At 47.8% G+C, this 6650-nt stretch overlaps 1 long non-coding RNA gene across 1 annotated transcript; it reads right to left on the reverse strand.

Annotated features, from left to right (window-relative positions):
* Positions 1 to 1022: 1022 nt before the first annotated feature.
* LOC142500861 (uncharacterized) lies at positions 1023 to 4787 on the reverse strand. The gene is made up of 3 exons (XR_012803318.1): positions 4672 to 4787; positions 1935 to 2126; positions 1023 to 1772 (listed from the first exon to the last, which is right to left on the reverse strand). It is a non-coding gene; the product is annotated as an uncharacterized LOC142500861 (long non-coding RNA).
* Between the last annotated feature and the right edge of the window lie 1863 nt (positions 4788 to 6650).

The following is a 6650-nucleotide window of genomic DNA, read 5'->3' on the forward strand; positions in this document are numbered from 1 at the left end:
TTAAGTATTTGACGGACCTCCGAGGATCTACCCCATAGCAAGATAGGCTGGGCCGCCGACAGGGGGGGACAGCCGGGACAGGTGTCCCGGGCCCGGTGTCTTCGGCCCTTAGAGAGATCAGAACAAAATAAGAGAGTAAAAAGCAAAAATCCCTCTACTCATTTTCATTTGTTTTTTTTTGCCATATTGATGTTTTTACAGAATTCGAACCAGGGAGTCCTCCGAAGTTCAAGTGCGCAGTTGATGATGTTTTGGGAAATCAAAATGGCCACCAATTCACAGGCCAATAAGAAGCTGCTCCAACATCAGGTGTTGATGCTGCTGATGTGAATTACTGTGGGCGCCATCTTTGAAAACCAAGGAAGTACACTGGCAACCACAATGGTAAGTATGTCTGGAACCCCCCACCCCCTCCCCCCACGGAAAACCGTGATCACGTGACTTGACCTCTCTTGAGAGCAGCCATGTGACTGCTGTGGGACTTAACCCAGAAACGGAAGAGGAGGAGTCCACCTGCAGTACAGGGAACGCAGGACGCCATCTTAATCGGACAACGGTCACTCTAAGGCCGCGCGTATAGTGCCCGCGACGGGCGACGCGACGGGTGACGTCACCCGTCGCCGCTAGCAAAAGTTATATTTCGCTTTGCGGCGGCGTCTCAGGCGTACTGGCATTTGATTGGTTGAGGGGCTGTCACATGAGGCGACAGCCCTTGAAAAATCAAATATTGCCAGCTACCAAAATTCGCGACGCGACGTCACTCCGTCGCATTGTCGCCGTCGCGCTTACTATAAGCGCACGTGGTGGAAATGCATTTGTTTTTGGGCGACGTCGCCCGTCGCGGGCACTATACGCGCGGCCTAAGGGTATGACGTAGCTACTACATCATGGGACTGCAGCAGAGCCAGACCACAGGGCGGGGGGACTCCCAAAGGCGTAATGAGGAACTGAAAATATTGAAACTATCAGCTTGTGATATGTATATTTGTATTTATATAGCTCCACCAATGTATGCAGCGCTTTTCAAAAGAGCCAATAAATTACAGGGACTTATAATACAATAAGTGCAAGAAACATCACATCAACAGTTGGAAAGGAAATCCCTGCCCCGGAGAGCTTACAATCTAAATGGTAGGATGAGAGACTTCCAGAGACAGCAGATGAGGGAATAAGTGCAGTAGATGGCAGTGCTTGGCCGCAATGGTTGGTAAGAATGACTGTGGGTGTGGGACAGTAACCATGAGTCCAGGCTATTGATATGCTTCACTCATAAGGTGTGTTTTTAGATTTAGCTCAGCACTTGGCATATTCTGAGTGCGATACAGTTCACAGATATCGGGCAGTGATGGAAAAAGGTTTACGACGAAAGAGCAGTATAGGTGAAAGTGGTAGAAAGGAGACAGTTATGAGCAGACCGCAGGAGACGAGCAGGGGCATAACGAGAGGTCAAAGCTGATATGTAGGGAGGAGCAGATGAGTACCTAGAGCCTTAGGTAAAGAGGAGAACTTTGTAGGTGATGTAAAACTTGGTGGGAAGCCAGGAGAGGGATTTAAGGAGGTGATGAGCAGGGACTGGGAGAAAGTGAAATGATTCTAGCTGCAGAATGTTGTATAGATTGCAAAGGAGAACGTTTCCAGACAGGGATACCTGGCTGTTAGTAGTAAATGACGATAATCCAGAGGCAAGAAGATACGGGCGTGCATTAGAGTGTTAGCAGTACTGTGAGAGAGGCAAGGGCAGAGTTGTAGTTCCTGACCAGGTTGTCAAGAATCTGTAGCGGAAGAAAAAAGCTGGACAGCGTGAGCCTCAAAGGAAAGAGAGGGAGGAATAAGAAGGGTTCGGTAGCGGCAGACTGAGGAGAGGAGGTTCCCCACGCCTCCACCCCTGCCATCAGAAGCAGCAACTGTACCTGCCCGTCAACCTCTCCTCGTACCTTGACCTCTATTCTGCCTGGACTCCCTTTCCCTGGTGCATTGTTCTCGGCTTCAGCTTCCATTACAACCCCTTGTATGTTATCGGTGGGGGCGCGGGGGTTGCTCCCACTTAGCTGCGGTGGGTGTCCATCGGCTCCTGTGTGCCCTGCTGTCCGTGTTGTCACACCTTGCCTTTAAAGTGGTCAGCAAAGCTAAAGAGAAGAAAGGAAGGGAAGCAGGAGGTGAAGGTCACAGGAGGGAGTCAAACACAGGGGAAAAAACATTTAGATTGTAAGCTCTTCGGGGCAGGGACTCCCTTTTCTTATTTTATGTCAGAAGCGCTTATTCCCACTATGTGTTATATTATTATGTCCTGTGTGTTACTGCTGGGGGACATGGATGGCGCTATATAAATAAAGATATACATACATACAAAAGACGGATTGAAATAAGAATCACGTGTCACACCGAGTCTCCTCATTTCCTGTCTGTTGTGAGACTTCAGATCCTATATTTAGGATAGCGTCATCTCTACCCTAAGGCCGATTCCATAGAAGGACAGGCCGCGCTGAGCCATGTGGATGCTCCGCGCTGAGCCCCTGCAATGAGGATGCCTTGAGAGGGGGCTCACGCGAGCGTCCGCAGGCGTGCGGAGGCGCTGGATTTTTCAGCCAACAGCCAAGCTGTTTTTAAGCGCGCTGTCGGCTGAAAACATCCAATCAGCGCGGAGCAGCGTCAACGTCATGGCGCCGTGACGTTGACGTTGGTGCGTCATGGGCGATTGGCCCAGCGACGTCACTGCCCCACCTCCCTCAGTCTCCCCCGCCTCCCGATCGCGCCCGCTGGCTCGCCTGCATGGGCATGAAATCGCACAGATTTCAGCAGGCGAGCCTCAGCGTCAGCGCAGCTCCGAACTCCTCACCCCTCTATGGCCCCAGCCTAGCCTTCTGAACTCCCCTACTGTATCAGCTTCTACCACCGCTGCTGGGCAGCGCCTCCACACATCCACCACCTTTCTTTGAAGAAATACTTCCTAACATTTCCCATTATATGGCCTGGCCTCTCACAAATATGGCCCCCCTGAAACTCTCTACCTGTATATAGTTCAATGTTTCTATTATATCTCCTTTAAGTTGAACTTATTGAGGTCCTTTAGTCTCTCCTACAGAAAGAAAAAGTATCCCATAGGGGACATCTTCCAGAAAACGGGGCACACCATATGTATCAGAAATATGAAGATCATTTATTACATCACTTTAGACATCGGCGCGCAATGCTAAAAACATTTAAACCTAGGAATGCAGGCACCTGATGATGAAAATTATATAATAGTACACAACAGATATAATGAATAGTGCAGCGGAGGCATATCATCCACTCAGGAGACCAGAAGGATCCACACGAGGGATTATAACGGTACGCGGGTACTTAAAGACGAGACACAATAATAACTAGATTAAGTGCTGAATATATCAAGATCGCATAACATGATATCACAATATAACCTAATAAGGAAATCCTAATTCATATGTAAATGTTTAAGACGGTATCCCTTAAATATCACTGCATAGTCCGCCGAAATCTATCGGTAAATAATGCAGGTCCACAGCAGTCCCGGATCAGTGCTCAAAAAGATGGCGTCTGATAGTGGACAAGAGCCGAGAGCTCCATGATGTAACTGGTGTCAGCTCTCAACGGCGACCTGACGTACGTTTCGCACTTTGCTTCATCAGGGGCATGGTTTCATTTGTGAGTTCACCGTAATTATATACCAAATATGGGGTCATATCCAAGAGTCTTTAGTCTTTCCTGATACATTTTATGATATAGACGTGGGGCGGCCAACGCCAGTCCTCAAAAGCTACCAACAGGTCAGGTTTTCAGGATATCCCTGCTTCAGCACAGGTGGTGCAGTCTTCGACTGAGCCACTGATTGAGCCACCTGTGCTGAACCAGGGATATGCTGAAAACCTGACCTGTTGGTAACTCTTGAGTACTGGCGTGGGCCACCCCTGATATAGTCCATGCACCATTTCAGTAACCATTCTTTGCACAATCTCTCATTTATTTGTGTCCTTCCGGAGATAGAGAAGGTGAAGTATCAACGTAAAAAAGTATAACGTAGACGTTTGTTTTGCTGCTTAAGCTCCGTTTTTTGCTGGCGTGTGTGTCAATGTAAGAAAGCGTTCCTTACATCTGACACAAACCGTCGGCCCAAAAAGTTACCGCCGCCTCAGACCTGGCGGATTATTCTGATGCAAATACAAGATACAAAGGTGACGCGCGCAGACGCAGCATCTGATACCTCTAATTTCAGGTCAACTCCTCTCCAACTCCTTCTATTGCCTCTCCCAAAAGCGCAAAGCTGACACACACGGCACAAAACTTGGAGCAGGGACCGTGACGCAGACGCAAGATGGGGATGATCCAAATTGCGTACATTTCGCACCGAATTTGCCTTGATACAGTACCTCCCCGCCATGGTCCATGTAAAGGCCATGAATAATTCAGAACAGAACAACCTGTAATTCACAGAGACTCGTGTACAAACCTGCAGCCATGCCCTGGAAATGTGTATAATTTGTGCACAGCGGCTGTGTGGGTTTACATCTGCTTATATGCATTAAAGTGAAAACGCTGCGTTATTAACACCTTCTCTGCGTTCTGCATAGATGTTTCTTTCAGGGAGGAAAGGACACAACAGTATGTGTGTTAGTGCCACCCTTCAGTAGGCCTTGTTAGGCGGTGTATACTCACTCATTCTGGTCATGGTAATGATGTCACATAATCTGTGATGTCAGTTGTTACATTATTCTGCTCTTGCTGCTGAATTATTCCACACGTAGAATAGCAGCCACGGGCGACATTAAAAGCAGAACAGAAAACAGGGAGATTAATATTTTAAGAGAATTCTTATCTTTCTCAAAAACATTTGCGGAGAGACGAGTAATAATGCACAGCGGAGGGAGGGGCGCCAACAAAAAAATGTTTTCGGTGCCGAATGTTCATTACACGTTAATCAAATGTCCGCTGTTTGATGCAGATTATTAGTCAGCGGAGGGGTTTTTATACTCTGTATTTTCATATGCTCTGCTGGCTATAATTACACCACCATTCATTTTATAACGGCACTGCAAGCACTCTCTGTGTATATATATGTATATATCGCATAATATGATATCACAATATAACCTAATAAGTGTAGCGGTCATGTAAAATGGCTACAGTCATCTCCTGCTGACAGTAAGGCCTGGTAAGTTGTGGGCATGCCAGCAGTAATTATGGAGGTTTGCCCTCACACCCTGGTGGGGTGCCCTGTGTATGGATGGGAGTAGTCACATGCTCTGACTCCATGGTTAGTGATGTCAGAGGTGTGTCAGCTTCCAGCGTGTACATAAGGCACAGCACTGAGTCTAAAGTTAGTTCTGCCAGAGTTCTGTCAGAGATCTGCATCCAGTTCAAGTTCAAGTACTAGCCTGAGTTAATAAGAGTTCTAGTTATGTTATAGCAACTGAGAGGAGACTGTGTCCAGGGACCTGGCACAGGGCGTGATCCCTGCAGGGATAGGGAATCCCTAATTAAGGAGAAGATACACCTTTTAAAGGGAGGCACTGACGGCAGAATGAGTGGCTAAGACTATACTGCGAGGGGCAGCTAGCCCACATCAACCAATAAAGATGTTCTCATTCACAAACCCTCTCGTGTACATGTGTGGAGTGAATGTACAGAGAAGAGCACCACGGAGGAGTTCCTCAACAGGATCATCCCCATGCGGACGCAGGGACCCTGATGAGGTGGAGGCACTGCACTGGAACTAGGTGAGACTCAGCACACTACCTCAGCTGCCTGTCTGGACGGGTCCTCCCCATACACCATCATGCGGGAGACTCAGGAGTCCTGTTGCCAACAGGTGCACCACCAGACACTACCACACTGTAATGGGGGCCGGTTAGACCGCAGGGGCCAATGTGAGATTGGGTGGGTCAGGCCGATTCAGAAATACCGTTACATAAGGAAATCCTAATTCATATGTAAATGTAAAAGGACGTTATCGCTTGATTATCACTGCAGAGTCCGCAGAAATCCATCGGTAGATAATGCAGGTCCACAGCAGTCCCGGATCAGTACTCAAAAAGATGGCGTCTGAGAGTGGAGAGAGGACGAGAGCTCCATGCTGCAACTGGTGTCTGCTCTCAACGGATATTCACTCAACTCAAAGTATTCACAGCAAACAGCATCCGCTCCACGGCCGTCACAGCAGGTACTGGGCTGATTAAAGTTGTCCTCCACCCCAGATGTCATCAACAAGGGCTCCTTTAGTGGTCACTGATATCACCCAACACATGTTTCCCTGAGGAAGACTTTACAGTGGAAACACGTGTTGGGTGATATCAGTGACCACTAAAGGAGCCCTTGTTGATGACATCTGGGGTGGAGAATAACTTTAATCAGCCCAGTACCTGCTGTGACGGCCGTGGAGCGGATGCTGTTTGCTGTGAATACTTTGTCTGACCCTGTGACCCAGTGTGGTCTGAATGCTCTCAAACAAGGGCACTTATGTAAATGGAATACTTTGTGTTTTTAACATTAAAAACAGTACTATACTATTTTGCTTTTCCCCTCTTTTTGTATATGGAATTTCCCCCTCTCTATGTGGATCTGGAGTACCTGTCTGGAGACATAAGTTGGTAACTTTGAATAACCACAACGCTTTCATTTCACGTTAAACACGTGAG

This window comes from Ascaphus truei, chromosome 8 (genome assembly GCF_040206685.1).
Source record: "Ascaphus truei isolate aAscTru1 chromosome 8, aAscTru1.hap1, whole genome shotgun sequence".
Taxonomy (NCBI): Eukaryota; Metazoa; Chordata; class Amphibia; order Anura; family Ascaphidae; genus Ascaphus; species Ascaphus truei.